Source organism: Saccopteryx bilineata, chromosome 2 (assembly GCF_036850765.1).
Source record: "Saccopteryx bilineata isolate mSacBil1 chromosome 2, mSacBil1_pri_phased_curated, whole genome shotgun sequence".
Classification (NCBI taxonomy): Eukaryota; Metazoa; Chordata; class Mammalia; order Chiroptera; family Emballonuridae; genus Saccopteryx; species Saccopteryx bilineata.
In genome coordinates, this window is record NC_089491.1 from 43,238,572 (window position 1) to 43,260,253 (window position 21,682).

Sequence of the window (21,682 nt, forward strand, 5' to 3'; positions counted from 1 at the left end):
TCTATGAAGCTTTGTCTGTACCTAATTAGAGGAAAAGGCTTATGAATTGTGTCTCCGACCCTTGTGGTTTTTTGAAGTCACCATAGACAATATTAGACTTGATTGGTATTATCTACTGCTTTGCCACACAGATGGCGATTTATTAATGTGATGTTTGTCACCATTCCTGTTTTGATACATTTGTAAATTATACTTCTTGGTAAGATTTTGTGGGTAATCTATTGCTTGGATGATAATTTTATATGATCACAATATTTCCAGACTGTAAAACTCAAGTTTCCCCTTTTTGGCTAGCCTTAAGCAAGTCATGCTGAAGTTCAGATAAACTATTTACGTCAAGGGGTAAGGTGGGTGGGGGAGTCTTCCTGTTTCTTGCTGAGTAGAATGTGACTGGTCCATGTAATGAGGTAAAACATAAAGTTGGGATGAAGAAGCTGCAATAAGCCAAAAAAAAAAGCTTGATTTTGCTTTAGCTCAGCAGCCAATGACCCATTAACTTACAAAGCTAAATAAAATCATCTGTTAGAGGAGATAAGCGTGATTGCTGCTGGTCTGCTTATACAAACTGTGTCCCACTAAATTAAGTATGTGAGATGCAAAATAAAATGGACCAGCTCACAGTTGGAATGACTTCAAGGTCTTGGAGCAGCAGCTCTCTTAGATTGGTGAGCAAGGCAGACTATTAAAACCCCTCCAAGTATGGGGTCTGACCAGTGCGTTCAATTGCCAGGCACCTGTTCGAGTTGCATTTATCTGAATTACACTGACTGGCTCAGCTTTGGGAACATACTTGCTGCACAGTCTGGCCCTCTGGATTTCACAGCCTAATGATATCTCCTTGTAACACTTGGTTGGAGAGGCCTCCTGGGGCGCATTTCATCCGGGCTGCTCTCTCTTTATTACTGAATGTAGCACATCTATCTTGGAAAGTAGAATGGCCTGTTTCTTATTGTCAAAAGCCTCAAAGATACCGTCAGCTCCTGCACGCAGCTGCTGCTTCTACAATGGAGGCAGAGCGGGCGGCGTCTGCCTGGTTAGCCAAGAATCCTCACTCTGCTCCAGAGATACACACTATTCTACGCCTAGATCATATTGCATGCTTTGAGGCAAGCTATATCCTCTTTTGTCTCACGGAACAAATGAAATAAAAGCAATAACACATAATCTGCTTTGCAGATACAAAGGCAGACTCACTAGTAAATATGGCCACACCCAGTGTTCTCCACATCTTCGTGGGCGAGCCACCCACGCTTTCTGCTGTCTGCCACATGAGGACCCACATGTCCACATCTACTTTGTCAATGAGAAACTGCTGCTAAGATCAGGACACAAGGTCGACGGCTCCCTAACTACTGAGCATCAGGGATGGTTCCTGGAACAACAATTCTTGCTTCTGTGAGGCCGCAAGAGAAGTAGTTCCGGAGCAGCCACCTCTAATGGAGCACAAAGAAGCACATTTCCAAGGTTTACGATTTTCAGAGAGTATTAGGTCAAGGAACCCAGTTCTCACACAGAGTAGGGACAGTATGCTTCCATTCATATAAAGATATAGAACAGGGAAAATGAATCAAAGGTTCAATGGTATCAGACGATTACAACAGTGATTATTAGAAATAAAAGCAGATACATTTAGATATATACTTTACTTCCTGATGGAGGGTTTGTGGAGGGGATGGCCTGGAAAGCCCCAGGAAGAAACTTTACAGGGTGAATAGTAATTCTGGACCCTGGTGAGGATTGGGTTACATGGGAGTATGCATTTGTCAAAGTTCATGAAATGCATTTAAGATCAGGGTATTTCATTACATGTAACTTTTAGCTCAAAGAAAGAATAAAGGGAAACGAGAGTGAAAGAAGGGAGCAATGAGGAGCGGAAAGAAGGATGGAAAGAAGGGAGGGGGAAGGGAAATGGTTAAGAAACCATACACAAATATTGAACTCTAGCTCATGGTCTTTGAAATATTTAGGGTTAAAATGAGTGTTCTGCTGTCTGCAGCTTTCTTGCAAATGCTTCTAAAAACAGATGAACTGATGATGATTGATTTCCACTGCAGAATCCAGATTTGTATATGGGCATTCACTGAAGAATTCTTTCAACTTTTCTGTATGTTTGAAACTTTTGGTTAGTAAGATATAGGGAATGGAATGGAAGGGAGAAATTCAACTCCACTTTTTAGAAGTCAGGTTTCAGAGTTGGCAGTCATGCCAAATAAAATCTCTCCCACAGAAAGTTTCAGATGTGAGAGGCAGTGCTACCCACAAGGACTGCAGTGCACATAGCTCTGTCTTTGCATGGGTTTTACCCAGTGGTGGGATTCAGCCGGTCAGTACCCATCATTCAGCAGAACTGATACCTAATTTTTTGTTGATTCGCCTAACTGGTTATTTAAATGGCACTTGTAATCAGGGTTCTCTCTAAGGTGGGCGCCTGGGTAGTCCGAGATGTGGGAATCACAAATTTACATCCCTTACTCTTCTTTAACATTCATCTGTGCAACAGCATATTTAAGTGCCCATAGTAATGTTCCTTCTGTCCACAGATAAAAAAATTTAAAGGAGCTATGCTTGTAATACTTATTCATTTCATAAAAGCCATTATACCTTTGAGGAAATACTACATTTTAATTCCCTCACATTTGTTACTTAGTAAACAAACATATAATGTAAAGAGGAAAAGTGCCAAACAATCAGGGGGTGACAAGCTGTCACGGGATATATCTTAAATAACAATTTTATTGTTTCTTGGTCAAGTATTATTTAATACTTTTTTATTAATATATTAAAACTTTTTCTTATAACATAATCTAAGTTTGTATACCTCTTTTATTGTTCTTATTTAAGTCTTAAGTGCATGAAATAATAAACTACCTTTCAGTATATCGTTTTTTTTTATACTTAAAATGGTCGTTAAGGCAGAGAACTGGTTGTTAAATTATTTGAATCCCACCGTTGGTTTTACTGCTGGGGCCTCACTCTCTCTTTGAGCTCTCCTGGACTACAGTAGACAGTTCTTCTCGGCAGCAGAGCTCGGATAACTTAAGCAAGAAAAATGTCTTTGGATAATTTGCAGACTTTGACCTGAAATAAGGGCATATACATTTAGATATATGATTTGTTTTCTGGCTGCTGTGCTCTTTCAAAGTATCCTTGTTACTGCTTGTGGTGCAAAACTCCCCCAAAATTAAAGGAAGTGAATCAGACTGGGTTACCGGAACCAGACCTTACAGTTTTCCTAGCCTACATCCATCTTGCCATCATATTGGCCTGAGCTCACCTATTAAAAAAATACTTTCAGGGTGACACATGGAAGTAAAGAATTCTCTTTTTTTTTTTTTAAGCATAATATATTGCCTGAGGCAAACAACTTAAATTACATCCCTGGACATCTTAACAAAACAGAGTCTTTTTTATATGTCTGTAGGTTCTCATTTATAACTCAAAATTCTATGAGTGAAATAATGAAAACACGGACATGAATATCAATAGAAATCACTAGTATTTGGCTTCGGGCCTCAATCATAGATGCATATTAAGATAAATACGTGAACTAATCGTCTAAGTTCTATCCATGTTTCTTCCCATATCAACCCTACTGGGGTCTCAAGACCCAACTAGACAAAAAAATTGGAACTTGCTTTTCAAGTGGCATGTCCATGGTAGTATGACAAGGTTAAGCAAGCCAAGGCACGAATATTGACATAATTTCCAGAAAAGTTCATTTTACTCAACTACTTGGGGTAACATATTTTTATACCAGAATATAACAGATGTATTCTGGAATAGAGTGTAATTCCCACGTTGTAGTGGACTGCTACTTTGGTGGTCTCCAATAAGCCACACTTCCTTACTTCCATGCCTGTGTGTAAGCTCCTCCCTTTCAATCCAGGTTGGTCCTAGGACCCACTTTAATTCATAGAAGGCAGTGAAAGTGAGATTGTGCAAGTTCTAGAGCCTAAAGCCCTAAAAAGTCCTGGAAGCTTTTACTGTTGTAGCTTTTAAAATATTTTACTATCTTTAGTCTCCTATAATATGGAGAAACACAGAGTCCATGTGGAGCAGTCCACATGGAGGAGAATTAAAGTTCTTGGCTGATAAGCCCGGCTGAATTTCCAGCCGGCAACCACCTGCCATGCGCAAGAGATCATTTTGGACCTTCCTAGTGTCCCAACCAACACCGTATAAAGTAGAACACCACCTGTCTAATCCACAGAATTGTGAAAAATAATAACCTGTTCTTGTTTTAAGCTGCTAAATTTTGGGGTAATTTGTTATGCAGAATTAGATAACCAAAGCATCTGTTAAAAACTAAATTTGTAATTTCATAGAAATTTTATAATTGATGAAGTCATCTTTGAGTTATACATTGAGACTTCTATCCACCAGTCAGGGTACTTCTGTGAAGAAGATTGAGAAGCATTTCCTTAGAATGAATTCATAAGAAGATAATACCCATGTTCAGGCAAGTTTTCTTGTTGATATGTGATTAAGAGGAGCTTATGTCCTAAGCCTTTGTTAAGTGATCAGAGATAAGCATTGTAAATCATGCCTGTTTATACCAAGGTGCTAATGAGATCATTTTAAGATATTATGCAAGTAAGGGCATCATTTGTATCTGGCATTCTCTTCTAGATCTCTTAATTATTTTTTTCCTCAAATTCCTGTTTGTGTAACTAAGAGATTCCATCCATATGGTCAGATGTAACTGATCCTAGAAAGTGAGAAAAGATTGGTAAAGTCTGGTCTGTGTCTACTTTACCCAAGATAACCTAAAGCTAAAACTAAGAAATAGACCCTCACTCAGCAGTTCATCAAATCGCCCCTTCACAGCAAACCCGCAGATTAAATCTCTGAATTAACATAATGAATAAGCTCTGGCCTGGCTCAGTACCTGTCACATTAGAACGATAAGGGTCACAGTGATTAATATTGATCAGTTCCATCCATAGACCCATTATTGCCCAGCACTAGATCCTCAGTATTTGGGAACCTGATGTGACTCAGGGTGAAGTAGAAAAAGAAAGGGACAGGAAGGGATAGGAGGACAGGACTCACATCCATGGACTACAGTGATGCCAGGCATGATGCTAGATGTGTTATATGCATTCAGAATCACTGCAAATGCAGAAGACTCAGAGAATTGGGCACTAATATTCTCTTTTTATGCATACAGTAATAATATGGGCCAGTGATTCTTACAGCAGATGGCTCTTAATATGCACTTCCAAATAGTAGCCATTAGTATTTGTATCATGTTGTTAATATCATTCTACAGAGTGGAAAATGAGGCTGATTGAGGTTAGGGTCACACAGGCGCAACAGTGTGGGGCCAGGATGAAATTCCAGGTCTGTCCCATGCCATTGTCTCTGTACTAGTAATAAAGATAGTGTTGTAAAGAACAATTGTGCTCCCCCACCATGATGGTGGAAAGAGTTATTTATACCCTTAGAATATGCCATCAACAACAGGTTAAAGTTATATCAAATTTCAAATACAAAAAATATTTTGGGGTTCTGCTTAAAACATCAAAAGTATTCTAGAATTACAAGAAGGGAAAAACATCTTAAAAGAGCCATTTTAAAAAATCATTTTTGTCAACAAATGAAGAAAGTTTATCCATAAGGCAGTTAGCCAACAGATAAAAGTTGAGCTTCTCAGGGATTTAATGGACTCGATTTTCTGCTGTTATAGGGTTGAAGTGGGTGTCTCAGGTTAGGTCAACCTCATAGTGTATGGTGAATTTTAAAAACTGAGCCCAGCCCCTTAGGGATTCCCATAGGTGTCATGGCCAAGTGCTTGGTGAGGAGTGGTGGTGACAAAAGTCTTCGGGTCGTTTTGAAACCAGGATATGTGGGTTTGCATCTTGTCTCTGCCAGTTTTTACCTAGACCATGAATGAGCCTTATTTACACTCTCCAAATCTTACTTTCTTCATCCATAAGAAATTGCCTGAATGTGAACTTTAGCCAAGATAATGTATGTGGAAACACTTAGTTATGGTATGTCTCAAAAAGTTTCCTTTCCTTTCCCTTTCCAAAACTAGTTAAGTTCTGTCAGTGCTCATCTCTAACCTCTGAACCCAAGAATAACATTTTCTTCTGCTTTCTTTATCCTGGCTGACTTTTGTTTGCCTTATTAACTATTTGGAAAGTAATGAGGCTGGATTTGTTTTTGTTTTCTGTTCTACTCTGTGGTTTGTCAAAAAGCCATGTACCTTTAAAAAAAATGGTTTTTGTCACTCCTTTGGAAATTTATTTGGCTCTTAAGCAAGTAGGACACAAAACAGTATCATGTGTCCCTCATAACATCAAGAAAATAATTTGTGACCCCAAGTAATACAAACAAATAATCTTTCCCTTAAGGAAAAATAAGTGATCATAGCCCTTCTTTAGTTCCTCAACTTAAATTTTTCTACTGGGGTCCAAGCCACAAAGCTGAAATCTATATAACAAAGAAAAGCTGAGCATGGATGTCGCCATCTTGCTTGATGGTTACCTAATGTCCCTCTACAGAGACTGGTAATGGCCAGAAAAAGAAACAGCACTTTGGACCACATTCTGGACCCAAGTTTATATATCATTGATGTATTTGGCCCTGCCATGTGAAGAATGCTTAGCACAGCTTATAGACAAGTTCTAGAGAGGCTGCCATTTTTTGGTTTTGGATATTAAATCATTTTCTTCTTAAACCTCACATCATTTGGATTCAAGGCCTTTACTAGTTGTCATAAATTACACTAGTATGATTTTTTAATTCCTTTGACAGCTGGAAAACATCCCCTCCTGGGGCACTTAATTTCTTGCTAGTTAATTGATGATGAATAGGTCTCAAGGCTTTTGGCAGCTGTTGGCAAGATTCACACCACGAGGGAAGGATGCAGGGTGATGGGAGATAACCTCAAGTGAATGCTTAAAAATTCATTTGCCTTGAAAGCTGACCTAGGGAAAGTGCTTGACTTAAGGGAATGAGAAGAAAATGAGCAACATACACACTTGATTGCAAAATACCAGTTGAGCTTTTCAAGAACCTCTTCCATTTCTTGAAATATGATCAAGTCTCTTAAATAAAATGCAGTAAGAAGTGTCACAAGTCCTTCCTTCTTTCCTTCCTTCCTCCCTCCCTTCCTTCCTTCCTTCCTTCCTTCCTTCCTTCCTTCCTTCCTTCCTTCCTTCCTTCTTTCTTTCCTCCCTTTCTTTCTCCCTTCCTCTCTCTCTCGTTCTATCACATACCCTTTCCCCACTAACAGAGTCCAAGCCCAAGCAGAATCTTTCTTTTTTCCAAAGCCAACATTCGTCTTACCCTTAGCTAGTTAGCTAGTTTGGCAGAAACTGATAGCTCATGCCTTCCATTAAGCCAGTCGAGAAAAATTGCTTACCAGGATTTACTCCTTCATCAGCCCGACTAATTACACCCTTTCACTATTCTTTTCATATAGAAATTTTAAACTCTGACACTCAAAGACACATACCACCCAAGAGACATCTGCTTCCTGGCTTCCTTTGTCTCTATTTTCTTAACCCAGGGAAAAACACTCAATGGACTAAAAAACACTATCTAAGCAAAATCTAGATATGAGAACTGACTGGCTTCAAGCCAGTGAAGGGTGAGGTCAAGGATAAGGTGTTGAGATAAAAGTAATTGTGAGCTAATAGCAGAAAAAGACAGAAAAGGATCTTCTCATTCAACACATTCAGGGAAGGTATTCAGTGACAAACCTTAGATACCTCTGCACAGCAACAGAACAAAAAGATAAAATATGCCCTGGCCAATTGGCTCAGTGGTAGAGCAACAGCCTGGCATGTGGATGTCCCGGGTTGGATTCCTGGTCAGGGCATACAGGAGAAGTAATCATCTGCTTCTCCAACTCTCCCCCTCTTCCTTTTCTCTCTCTATCTCTCTCTTCCTCTCCCACAGTCATGGCTAGGTTGGAGCAAGTTAGCCTGGGGCACTGAGTATGGCTCCATGACCTCGCCTGAGGTGCTAAAGTAACTCAGTTGCCAAGCAACAGAGCAATGGCCCCAGATGGGAAGAGCATCGCCCATAGGGGGCTTGGTGGGTGGATCCCAGTTGGAGCGTATACAGCAGTCTGTCTCTCTGCCTCCCCATTTCTCACTTTAGAAAAAAAAAAAGATAAAATATGCACATGTTACTAGGTCAAAACTGGTCTGAAACAGTAGAAAATGGAGCTCTGGGGATGGCAGTGAAACTAGAGTGGACTTGAATACAAGCTTAGGCACTGCTCAGGAGATGACTACATTTCTGGAAACTATCTAATGTGAGGCATTAAAGAGGTTAGGGGACCAACAGCTCTATGATCTTGGGTAGCAATTTCCCATGGATTCATGGTCCAAACTGAAATTTCACCTTTAAAAGAAAATATGAGGCCTGACCAGGCGGTGGCACAGTGGATAGAGCGTCAGACTGGGATGCCAAGGACCCAGGTTTGAGACCCCGAGGTCTCCAGCTTGAGTGCGGGTTCATCTGGTTTGAGCAAAGTTCACCAGATTGGACCCAAGGTTGCTGGCTTGAGCAAGGGGTTGGTCTGCAGTCAAGGTACATATGAGAAAGCAATTAATGAACAACTAAGGTGTTGCAATGCGCAACAAAAACTAATGATTGATGCTTCTCATCTCTCCATTCCTGTCTGTCTGTCCCTGTCTATCCCTCTCTCTGACTCTATCTCTCTCTCTGTTAAAAAAAAAAAAAAAAAAAAAAAAGAATACAAGTTCAACTTCATCAATTATGATAACCCTAACTTTCTCTCCAAAAATTGTTTTGGATGGAACTGCTTTAACTGAGTCTGCAGCAAATTTTTATAAGGGTCACGTATATCTACAAAAACAAAGTATTGACCCGAAGAGCTAAATCCCATTTCTCATTTACAGTATGTTCTGAATTCTTTGAACATCTCGTCTTTCTGGCTAATCTGTTGGCTAACAGTGCAAAAAAGCACAGCATCTTCAAGGTTTTTGTGGGAAAACCATTTTAAATACTGGGTTTAAATAAACCGCAGAGGAAATTGGTCCTCCTGACACCCTTTCCTTCTGAAGTTGCCCAAGCTAACTGGATTGTTTCAGCATAGGGCTTTCACATGGACTTGATATAATGTTTCTCAGCATTATTAAAAGAAAAAGAAAAAAAAAAGGAAAGATAACTTCTACTAACAAGTTCATTTCACGTACTCGATTTATTACAGTGCAAAGAACACCAAATGTGGTTCACATTTAAATCGTGTCTTTAATGTAAAGATCTAGGGCTGCTAAAATTGTGAGTGTGCAAGAGCCATTTTTCAAGGAGCTGTTAGCTGGAGCTCATGTTTCGGGGTCTCAACCTCACTATTTAGAACTTGATTCCCTTTCAGTGATTTGTTACTTGAACCTTATTTTTAAGGGATCATCAGAAAATGAGCTGCTGGTCTTTTAGATTTCCAGTTAGTAAAGCCATATATAAAATGCTAAATAAATTTTTGATAGATGGGGTTTAATTAGACCACAGCTTATGGAATGGAGTAGCTTGAAAGGGCCTCAGTGATCATTTCTACACCAGAGAGTGATAAATTACTAGTTGGTCCAGGAGACACATTTCAGGCCAGACAATACACTACTTCTTTCTACTGCCCAAGAAGACAGGCTTTTCCCGTCAGTTTCCTGGCCTCTCCGACCACATCCAGAATATATAATATTTTACTCATTGTATATTTAGCTTAGGCTTCATCTTTTTACATTTTGAGAACACACCTCAGTTCTGAGAAATACAAACAACGGTGCAGTTGCAAAATACCCTATTTGTCCTGAATTATATCAAGTAAAGGAAATACTTTAAATCACCTTTACTTCAAATCACCTTTACACAGTATAATTAGTGTTAAGCATCTGTGATAAATTGTGCCTAACAAATTGCTCAAGCATTATAAGCATTATGAGAAGACCACAGTTTTAATAAACACTGAAAATTGTATATTTCCCAGTGGTTATACTGCATGATAATGAACTCCTAACAAGTGGAGGCAGAAATGCAAATTCAATTTTGCTCAAGACTCACAAACACTGTGATACATTATGCCGATGGAGACAAAGCCTCCATCTAGACAAAAGGAAAAAATTTCCTCATGTTCAGTAAATGTGTATAATTAGGAAAAGATGAAGAACGGCTAATTATCAATATTGCACCATGTCTGCTTCTCCAATCTCATTTTTTTTTAAAGTCTAGTCAACTGTTAAACCTTGTTCTTCTAGATTTCAAGTTCTATTTTTCAAATATTGGTGATATTGGTGGAATTAGAAGGCACCCTAATCACGCCCAAAATTTTACTAATTCTTCCTTAAATTTTGCTTTCAACCAAGTGGCATGTCAGGGTTTTAATTTATAAGAGCAGATTTTATTATACAAATAAGCAGACACTGTCTGGAAGACAAAATTGAAGCGGTTCTGATAGTTTTATTAATTCATTTGATTTACTTCTGGTTTCTCTTACCCAATCTTATTTATGTCAAAGTAAGTTGAAGCAGACCTCATTATGTAGTGAAATGCAATTTGAATACTTTTTATTGGGATTTCGTGATTCGATCATTTCTCTCCTAAATCCCATTATCTCTTCTTACATTATTTTGTACAGATCAAATCACATAAGATGGAATTCCAAAAGAAACTTAAGAATTTGTGGGGAGAGATGAAATAATATCCCAATAATTCCTTATACTATGAATACTGTTATACAAGAATTAATATTATTACCATTTTGCAATATGATAGCATATTTTCCCTGAAGAAAATTAACTGAGTTAGTAAACTTGATTTCTTTTTAAGTAAAGTTTTGAGGCAACTGTAGTTCCTAATCATTTTCATATAGAATTATCAACAGTGTTGAGCTCAAAATGACACTTTTGCATTTTATTGACTATATAGATTACAGATTTGCCAGAGAAACTTTGGATATTTTCCTCTGCAAATACTAGAGCTTTGAAGTTTTTGCATTTTAGTAACTTTATGAAATGTTTATGAAAAAAATAAATAAGCAGAGATTCTACTCATTTGCCATTTACCTGTTTGTGTCAGGTGTAGTGTTACTAATTAGGGCATCCTCAGTTCAGAAATGCATCCAGTTACAAACTTCTATTTCCTTGCTGGCTGCTTAGAAATGATAACCATTTTCTCCTGGAGACACTGAAATTGTGCTCAGAATGACAAGACTATCCCTTAAATGCCTTTTAAACCTCTGTGCTATATTATACCCTCCAAATCTCAAGTCCTATGCCCTACCTAACCCATCAGAAGTAAAAGATTTCCATGTTTAGAGATCAGTAAGAGCTCTGTGTTGATCAGAGAGGGCAGCCAAATGTCAGCAAAAGAGTGAGAGGCAAGTAAAACTCACCAGCAACTAAGGTACAAGCCTGTCCCTAGATCACTTGTCTCTTCATCTCCCCCAGATTGATGGTTCTTCCAGAAGAGACCCTTCCACATTGGGTCTGGCCCATAGCAGCATCTCCAAACTCTAACATGCCTCAGAATCATCTGGGGGCCTTTTGAATCATGCAGATTTTCTGGCCTCACCTCTAGCAATTCGAATTTGGTGGATATTGATTGGGATACAGGGCTTTGATTCTTACGAAGTATGTCTCATTCTCTCTCTCTCTCTCTCTCTCTCTCTGTCTGTCTCTGTCTCTCTCTCTCTCTCTCTCTCTCACACACACACAACAACAACAACAACAACAACAACAACAACAAAGATCACACAGTGAGGACTACGGATCTAAAACCTTCCTTACTGGAGACCGCAGATAGCTGACTGACTAGCTTAAAGGTAAAGGGTTAAAGGTATGTAAGTAGAGGTCTTGTCCAACCTATATACAGTGCTGGCCCCCAGATTTGCTGGATATTTGAAAAGGAAAAGACTGGGCGAAGCCTTGAACAAAAGGGTGCCTCATGATTCTCCTATCACCTCCCAAAGCCATGTGGCTGCCACTGGGTAGCTCTCCATCAAAGGTGAGGCCTTGAGATCTTGACCTTTAGCTTTTGAAATCATTCTCCACTGTGCTGCCATTGGTTCTTTAGAATGCAAAAGGTACTTTTTTTTTTAACAGTATAGGAGGGAATTTCAGGATTTAAGCTATGAGTAAATGAGAAAGTTGCAGATAGATTATCTCACCAGTTAACTTAGCTAAATTTCCAATGTAGACTGCTTCAAATCCTTTGTGGACCAATATCTGTATGTTCAGGGAAAGCATGAGAGAAGACTGGTTGAATGGCTAGACAGAGGCAAAGAGATGGGCACTACAGTACCTTCTTAAGAAAAAAGACTCTGGAGCCACACAGCCTAGATTCAAAACCTACTTCTTCTTCCTGTTAGCCACATGTCCTCCAGAAAGTTGTTTAATTTTTTCTGTGCCTCATTTTCTTCACCTTTGAGACTTAAGCAACAATACTTCCTATCACATAGAGCTATTGCACAAATTAAGTGAGGTAACTATTTGTAAGCGCACTGTACAGTGGCTGTCATGGACTAATTGTGTAATATTTGTTGTTATTATTGTGTTAGAGAGAAGATTCAACTTCAGTTGATAACATTCATTAATCAAGTTCTTATGTTTCTAAGCCAGCTTTTCTACTGGACTAGCTAGCATAATTTTAGGGGTATCTAGGCCTTGATTTATACAAAAATTTCTTATTGGTCCCAGGAAGGAGCCATCTAACACACTTACAAGGGTTGGTCCTAAAACCTCTCTGACTCACAACAAGGCTCCCAAGCCATCTTCCCAAGCAGCCCCTTTTTGGACCCTGAGCCTCAAATCTCACCAGTGACAACTGCTTTTAGTTTGCAAGATTATGCTCTGTTATAGTTTTTCCAGAATTGTTCTTCTTTTCGTTTCCACATCCCTACTCTTTGAAGTTTTCTTTTAGAAGCCTCTACATGCCTATCTTGTTGCCAGTTCTTCTTCAAAAAGTCACTATTAGAACTTCAACATTAGGCCTCCTGAGAAATTATTTTCTCATACTACAAAACAGAAAGCAGTAGCATACCTGAAACCCAATTTACAAAAGTAGTCAGGAGAATTATCAAAACATAAATAGCTTGAGAGGTGAAAGGAAAACACACACACATACACACACACAAAGAAACCCCCAAAAAACAGAAGAATAGCTTTAAACCCAACGGTGAACAGACTTGGCCACAGGAGCAGATTACATACAATTCAAATGGAAAGGTGGCCTAACGTGGGCTCTTAACCTGATCAGTGAGGAACTGAACTTATGAGCCATGCCTGATGCTCAGTGAAGTAGAGATGTATTTCCCCCCCCCAAAGTATAGTTGTATTACAAGTACAATAGATACAACTATCCATTCATTTGTTCACTCAGTTGTTCACCACATGTTTCTTATATATCAACAGTGGGTGTGAAAGCACTTGTTTGTTCATTGAACAGCCCATGATTAGGGACTTAGAAAATTGTCAGTAAGTATTTCTATCTGCAATATTTCAGTGTCATTCACAGACTACTGCCACTGAATTCTCAGGTAAGACGTGACTTCTTGGTTATACAGTTTCATCATCCAACAGAGACATAAGATTATAAGCAGTAGGCCTGACCTGTGGTGGCGCAGTGGATAAAGCATCGACCTGGAAATGCTGAGGTCGCTGGTTCGAAACCCTGGGCTTGCCTGGTCAAGGCACATATGGGAGTTGATGCTTCCAGCTCCTCCCCCCTTCTCTCTCTCTGTCTCTCTCTCTCCTCTGTCTCTCTCCTCTCTAAAAATGAATAAATAAAATAAAAAAAAAATAAAAAAAAATCTTGAGTTTTAAAAAAAAAAAAAAAAAAAAAAAAGATTATAAGCAGTAAATCTAATCTGAACTTTCAACCCCAGCCCCTCTACCTGCCCCACCCTGCAGTTTCACTATTAGAGGTTCCAGATAGTCTTATTAGTCAGAAATTTGCTTTATTTCATTTCATGGGGGAAATTTTCCATATTGGCAAGTGAACCTAGGTATATGCCAAAACACACACAACCCCCACTTCCTGGGAAGCAAAGGACACATCAAATTCTCTCCTTGGAAATAATCACATCCTTCTCACTGAAGTCTCATTCTAGTTAGTCTCTCCACACTGCCCTTAGATGACACTTCTGCCAACCTCAATGGCTGCCTAAGCTCTGCAGCTTTGTGCTGATACATGCATGAGAGTTCAGGATGTCTCAACATCTCTAATAAACAACATGTTGATTGTATCATTATTTGTCATGATAAACTTTGGACTATAACTGAATAATTCATACTCTGGTCTTTCCTAAGTTATCAGGATAATTAAGAGAATCAAATTTGTTCATTTTGGCTAACCTCACTATTCTAATTCATCTGCACACACCAAGCCCAGTGAAGACTTGTTATGTGACATTTTGGGAAAACACATGTTATTCTACTTATTAAAAAAACAAGTATGAGGTACTGTCCTATATATGACTCTGTGTAAGCACATGTGCCTATGATGAAGTAGGTGCTTAAAATATCAGCTCCTCGATGTCTGCTGGCCTTCTGCAGGTCCTGATGTGTGCTCTTCCTATGGGAGAAATGCCATTTATCAATGCTGACTCGTATTTTTCAAAAGACTCCCTAAAGGCTAGAGATCTACAAGGATTTTGATTCTTTTAATTTGTCAGTTTGAAAACATGGAACTTTGCATGGAAAATGAAAGAATGAGTCAAAGAGGGTGAACCTGAAAAGCAACGTGTCAGTTCTACATGATGTTCATACATGACTGGCATCAGATTGGTTGCTAGTGGCAGATTGGTTCTGATTGGCCAGAAGGCATTATTAGCTCTGTGTCCCCTTGGCCTCCCTGGAATGGGGTGACTAAGGTATGTGCTGTGAGTGCCTCAACCTTCATCACCTAAACATCATCACCTAAAAACACCTTAGTAAATGTGTGCACCTCAAATTGATCCTCAAATAGTCATCACTCTTCGAATTCTGTCTTTGGAAAGATGGACATCAAGTTCATCTAGGAAAAGTGATATAAGAAATCCCAGGGTAGTAAAAGCATTCAAGACAGGGTCAAAGATCTATAGTATCGAGTGTTTTACTTAGGACTTTCTGAAATAAAACAAAGAAGGCAAACATTTTATAATGAGCTGGGATAGAGGGGAGTGGAATTTTACAGGATTTTAACTAGCAAAATATGAATATCTAATCACTATGTTGTACACCTGAAACTAATATAATATTGTATGTCAACTGTAATTGAAAAATATATTAAAAAAACAAAATTATAAAAATAAAGGTTGATTATTCATTATTCTTTAGCATTCCTGGCAATACCTCCATCGAGAAAACCTCATAACTTGGGCTTTATGTCAACCCTTACATTAAAGACTGGTCCTGGGTCAGCCAACCACTGGTTCCTTTCTCGTCCAGCAATGAGTTAACTACTCGCCATCTGTCATTCTCCAGCTTTTAAGTTTGAAGGTTAATACACTCAGCATACCTTGATAAACACACATAAAGGAACAATATGAACATTACAATCCTCTTGCCCAGTTAGAAAATTGCTAGATGTTATTTTTTTTAAAGGTCAGCAGTAGCACTAAGCTACAAAGAGCACCAGACTGCAAGGAGGCTGATCTGGGCCTAAACAGAGACTGTCCCATGTGTTGGGGTATAATTTTGGTTTGTTATCTTTCCTCCTAAGCTCTCTGAGCCTCAGTTTTCCCAGCTGCAAAATGAAGAAACAATATCTGTCTTCCAGCAGTAATAAGAATTTGTTTGTTTGTTTTTTAATATGAAAATGGAACTCACAGGGCCTGGCACATACATGGCATTAGATATTGGTTGTTTAAAAATAATAAAGAAAAAACACATTGCAAAAGGTGCTAGTGACATTAAGAAACAGGCTGAGTTAAATGGAGTATTTATAATCTCAAGTATTGTATTTTTAATTTAGCAAATGTGGGAAAACAAAGCCATATCTAATAAATTTTTATGGAAGAATTTCACTTCTATTTTACAAGTTGATTTCATGGGTTTTTTTTCTAGAACATTTCTCAAATTTACTAAGATGTTCCCCTGACCCTTCTAGCCTTTTACTTAAAAAAAAAATCTCTTCCTCACACCCTCTTTATCTCTCTCTCTCTCTCCCTCTCTCTCTTTCTATCTCTCTCTCCCTCTCTTTTTCTGGCAGCCTGTTCATTTCCTGCCTCTGGAAGATAAGTTACATTAAAAAAAAATGCAGTGAGAAGATGAGAGTGCATGTCTCTGCAGATATTTCAGCAGATAGCACAGGATGGCTCGCGCGGGTAGTGCTGAGGCTGAAGGAGCGAAAGGGAGCCAGGGAAGCATGCCTTCAAGGGCAGGTGGGGTGGGAGTGAAGAAGCACAGTTAGGCCAGGAATGCGGGAAGGGAGAGAAGACTGAAAGCTAATCAGCCCAGCAGCTAATGTATACTAAACGGAGGTTTACACAAGCTCCAGGCCAGAAGGAGCCTATGTCCAGGACCTGGCTAGGGTGAGGACGGAATGAGGTTCATGCCTTGTACACAAGGCTTAAGGGAATGCTTAAAATTCAGTTATTGAGATGAGTGATATTTTAATGCTATATTTTTAAAAATAAAAATTAACACAAACATCTATGGTGAAAGATTAAAATTTTAAATAAATATCGGCTCTGACCCGGTCAGCGGTTAGGACACCACTTACTTAATCCCAGCCCTCTCAGATCTTGTCTTTATGTAAAATTTTGTTATTTTCTTCCTGGATTGTTTTTGCATTAATTTTGATCTTTTTAAAATACTGCGTTAAAATATTATTTATCCTGATTTCTGAGATTGTTGGTGCCCCTTTAAATTCTACCACTAAGGGAGGGTCTTGTCCACCTTACCTTAGTCCTGGCCCTGATTGGGTGCAGAGCAGGGGTGTGTAAAACCCCAGAGGGGTTCCTTGGGAGCTAAATGGGAACAAATGGGGACAACTCGTAGAGGGTTATTTGTAGTGCTTTCAGAAATCCCAACAGTGAATTATATTTTCAAGTCTACGTTAAAGAGTAATTAGTAAGTAACAAAAGTAGGCAACAGAGACCACAGATCCAACACTATTGTCTTTATTGATATGCACGTTTGGCTCTGAATGATCAACTACATCACGAATTCCAATACAACAGATCTTATTGTCATGAGCATGTCTGTATAATAAAGAATTCCAAGCTTCACTGATCACATTGATTATGTGTGGACAAGTCCTGGAGGTTTTGAACACAGTAAAAGAATGCAAGTCGTGTTTTAGGTCCACTCTCTTGCATCAAATACGAGAGAGAGAAATAAAATTAAGCAATGAGTAGCAATCCACAGAGACCCCTCTCTCCCCCACCCCCTGAGGTCATGATGCAGCATCAGAGGGCAGAACTGCAGTGACCAGCGCTGCAAGCCAGCAAACAGGCCCAGCAGTGAGAAGCTGGTTGTTCATTGCCTGCAGTGTGGAAGCAGGGAGACCTCTGAGAGAGGGTCACTGTAACACACAGACTGTGTGTTCAGCAGCAGAAGGATCTCCTTAAAACATCATCCATACCCATACACACAGGTCCCCTCTTTTCAAAAGTGGAAAGAGGGTGTGGAGACCATATGGATTTATTCACACACAATAACCCAGCTCATAGTTTGGCTCACACACAGAAGTTTGGCACTCTATAACACAGATCTCTTCTAAGAGAACAAAAGAGAGCAGTGGGATATTTGCACCATGGACTGTACCCATGTATCAACTATTAGACTCCAGTCTAGCTAACATCCACTTTAATTAAAACTTGGAATGCCATGCGCAGGAAACAGCAGAGACTCACAGCACCCCAAAGGAGAAGCAGGATTTAAGAAGTGAGTGATAAACTAATGCCCTTTGCTACTTGGCCATCGGCTCCCTCTCCAAAGCTCAGGAGTTAAGGAATCAAAGGCAGAGCTCCCCACCACCAATATCTTACTATGGAAATGAGTGCTTTCTTCTTTAACAACCAGTATTGATAAAGGTCTAGGTAGGATTCAAGGAAAATTAAAACCTTATATAAAACTGGAGGAATCATACCATCAACTCAAAACAAAGGCTTGTCAGATGGAAGAAACACCCCAAAAGTAACAGCCCTTGAGAAAGAAGAAAGTGGCCCTTGCTAAATAAGGGTTAAGCAGGGACACGGATTAATAATTGCTTCTGTGGATATCAGAAAGCAGCACTAGTGGAGGTAGAAACTATGAAGAAATGCAATCATTAGCATTGTGGTTTCTGAACCTTCACACAGAGAAAAGGAGGGAAGACGGCAGAACGAGTTGGACAAGGGCATTGATATTTATGGGTCAGGAAAGAGATGCTATGAGACCTAGTTAGTCCAGCTAGCAGAGGTCCTCTATTCATAGAAGGTAAGAATGTGAATTCTGTTCCTGGGTAACCAGTTCGTTTCTTTCTGTTCTTTAGCAACATCCCAGTGTCGGCCTGGGATGCTTATGTCCCAAGTTTGACTGAAAGCCAACTCACTTGCAAAAATAAACTCTTTCCAGGAGCAAAGGTGGGAATGAGTACTGGGCATGTGAGTATAAATGAGTTTACAGTGCCATCGCTCTTGCAGGAAAGTCAGTCAGATGGCTGGCCAGTGGTGCCATCTCTGCTTATTTGACAAGCAGAGATATCATGTCATCTCCTGTAGAAAAGACATTCCCTAACATGGAGACTAGCTCTTTTAATATAATTAGATAGCGTAGCATTTTATCCTGCCCCCTCTATATCAAGCACTTTGTTGGAACATTAGAAATATGGCACTCAATCTAAATGCAATCATTTTCTAATAGCAAGCTTGGGTTCCACTTTAATGCACCCAGAAGGTCAATAGCTTGGATAAATAAATGTGCTAAATAATATCAACAGGATAAAAAGAATGTTGATGTCTATGTATATTCATAGCATATACAGTAATGATAAGAATAATATAAAACTAGGCATTACATGACTGTTCTCTTTCTAGAATTCTACCCTCCACCCTTTGGTTCAAAATCATACAAATCTAATCTCTTATAAATCATAGGAATCAATTCTGAACTTATTTTTATAATCTGTCAACTGTAATATTATTGTGCAAAATACCAACACTGGCATACTACCAGAGAATATTATTGGAAGGTCTCCTTGCCAGAAACCCAGTTTAGTGTCTGAGACATCAGAAAAAAACTGGATATTATTGGGCAGCTAGCTTCATCAAGTTTAGGTAAGGTTGAATGTCTCTAAGGGGTGATTCCAAGGCATTAGAGGTCCTTGCACAGCTCAGGGATCCTGATGGAAGAAAGGCATCCCTAAATAGTGGGAAATGTATCGGATGTAACCAGCCTGGTCCCTTAAGATCCAGCACACTCAGCTCCATGACAGGAGTTGGCTGGCCAGGGTGAAGAACTGGGAGACAAAAAATGATCCTCTGTTTCAGTTGAGTAGTAATCTACATTTGGAGTCATCAAGAGTGTTGACCCTAAGCCAGAACAGTCAACCTACCTTGGCAGAATAGGGAGCACCTTACTTCCTGCATCTTCCCACCCAGCAACACTCGCCTCATTTCCTCTGTGATGTGTATCATGTGAGAAATGAGCACCTGTTGACTTAGGATCACTCTAGACCAGACCTAAAATGGCCAGTCCAGTGCCCTAGCTCCATCTTAAACCATGCCACATGAAAAGAATATAAAATCTGAAACTGGCAATAATACACCCATCGTCCTCCCTACGAATTTCCCAGCACAATCCACCCAAGATGAACCATTGCTATAGAAATATGAACAAAGCCCAGTCCAAGTAAAAGGTGGGGCACAAATGGTTAGACTTCATATTACAGGAGATCAAAAGGACATTTGCAAAACTAGAAAGCTGTAATCTAAATGATATCATCAGTGCTTATCTCTGTTAGAATTACAGGAGAATTTTTATTTCATCTTTGTTTCTTATGTTTTCTAAATGTCCTACTATAACCTAATATTATAATAGTATTTATTTTTATTTTAAAGTATCTCATTTTAGGGCTTCTGAAGGCAATTCAGGTAAGTAAGACTTAATTCTGTCTACTGGAAGAAACCATCATGTCCATATCAACTGGTGTGACCATGCCATTGTGGTTTGCCTGGGACTGTGCTGGTTTTAAAACTGAAAGCTTCATATCCTAGGAACTTCCTCAGCCCTGGAGGTCCCTATACTATAGACCTTTTCTATAGGCCACAAATACTGTCTTTTAATTTTGCTCTCCTTGAGGGAGGTCAGGCATTTGGAAACACAAAGCATTCTCTCAGCAAAAGGCTCAGACAGAGAGCAGCATGGATTGAGCAAGTCTGTGGGCTCTCTGCTGGAGGCAGCACCTGCTCCCACTTAGAAACTGAGCTGGAGGAGCCAGATTGCCTTTGTGTACACCTGTCAGGTTGAACTAAGAAGTAGTTCTTTCCCCAGTGTTTTCCTGCCCATGGTATGGAGCAAATTCGTCTTGCCTGTCTTTTAAGAGAAGTAACAACTACCAAGAAAAAGAACACTAAAACAGAGAGACAAACAAAAAATGACTACACTATCAATGAGTATAAAGTGCAGCAAGACTTTGTCGGAACATTAGAAATATGGCAGTCAGCCTAAATGCCATCAGTATCTTTAACAAGCTTGGGTTCCACATTGATGCACCCAGAAGGTCAATGGCATGGTTAAATAAATGTGCTAAATAATAGCAACACAATAAAAATAATGTCCTGCTAAGGAGAGCTAGTGTGATAAGTAACCTGAAAAGAAACCCAACTAATGTGGGTTACGCTCTCAGGTGGGCAGAAGGAGCAAAAACAGAGAAAACTGACACTTTACAAGGAGAAAACCTGCATCTGTTATAATAGCCGCCATCACGGATTGAGTGTCACATCCAAGAAAAACTCTCATTGTGCCAACTTGACTTAACCAAGGGGAGCATTCAATTGTTCAAAGCATCTGGGAAGCAGGAGCTTCTTACCAACACGAGAAGCCCCTCTGCATTTGTGTTTGCTGAGCTAGCCCTGGTCCACAATCTGCTGGCACATGCAAGAGTGATCAACTGGAAACCAAAATGGGGATATCACTTGATTGGATTGATCCTGCTGGTACTCCCTCTCCAGTTGGGCTGGGCCTTGGGAAACACCCAGAACAAATGCATTAGGATCTTGCATCTGTTGGCATGCTTCCAGCACAGCACTGATGATTTGGTGAAATTGGACTGAAATGTTTGATGTGAGGGGGATGCATAATTCCATCTTGGCTGGCCGATGACATGGAAGTAAGACAGTTTCCAGAATCACTATGAGTGTCTCCTTGATCTAAATTCATAATTGTTTTTCCTCTTCATCTGTTGCCCATAGGATAGAGGTGTTTTCTCTAGGGGTCTAGGTATCTTATAATCAGGTGGTATTTCTTTTTGATAACAAATAATCACACAGTGGTCAGATGCTAATAAAATCATGTCTCTTCTACTTGTTGCAAATGTTCTTGAAACTGGTTTGCTAACAAATCTTTATCTCAGTGGAGTTTGTAACATGGCTTACACTGTAAATGTAATTATGCAGCATGTGTTCATTTCCTTTGTTCTAGGGAACTCAAGTTACTTTTTAAAGCATTATTTGATAGCTTCTTACCATCTCCTCTGGAGTTGAAAAGAGAATATAATATCAAGCTCTTATAGCTAGCAATGG

General features: G+C 39.4%; 1 protein-coding gene across 6 annotated transcripts in view; it reads right to left on the reverse strand.

Annotated features, from left to right (window-relative positions):
* Positions 1-21,682, reverse strand: part of NTRK2 (neurotrophic receptor tyrosine kinase 2) — a 363,188-nt gene that overhangs the window by 127,761 nt on the left and 213,745 nt on the right. The gene's annotated exons all lie outside the window — the stretch shown is intronic.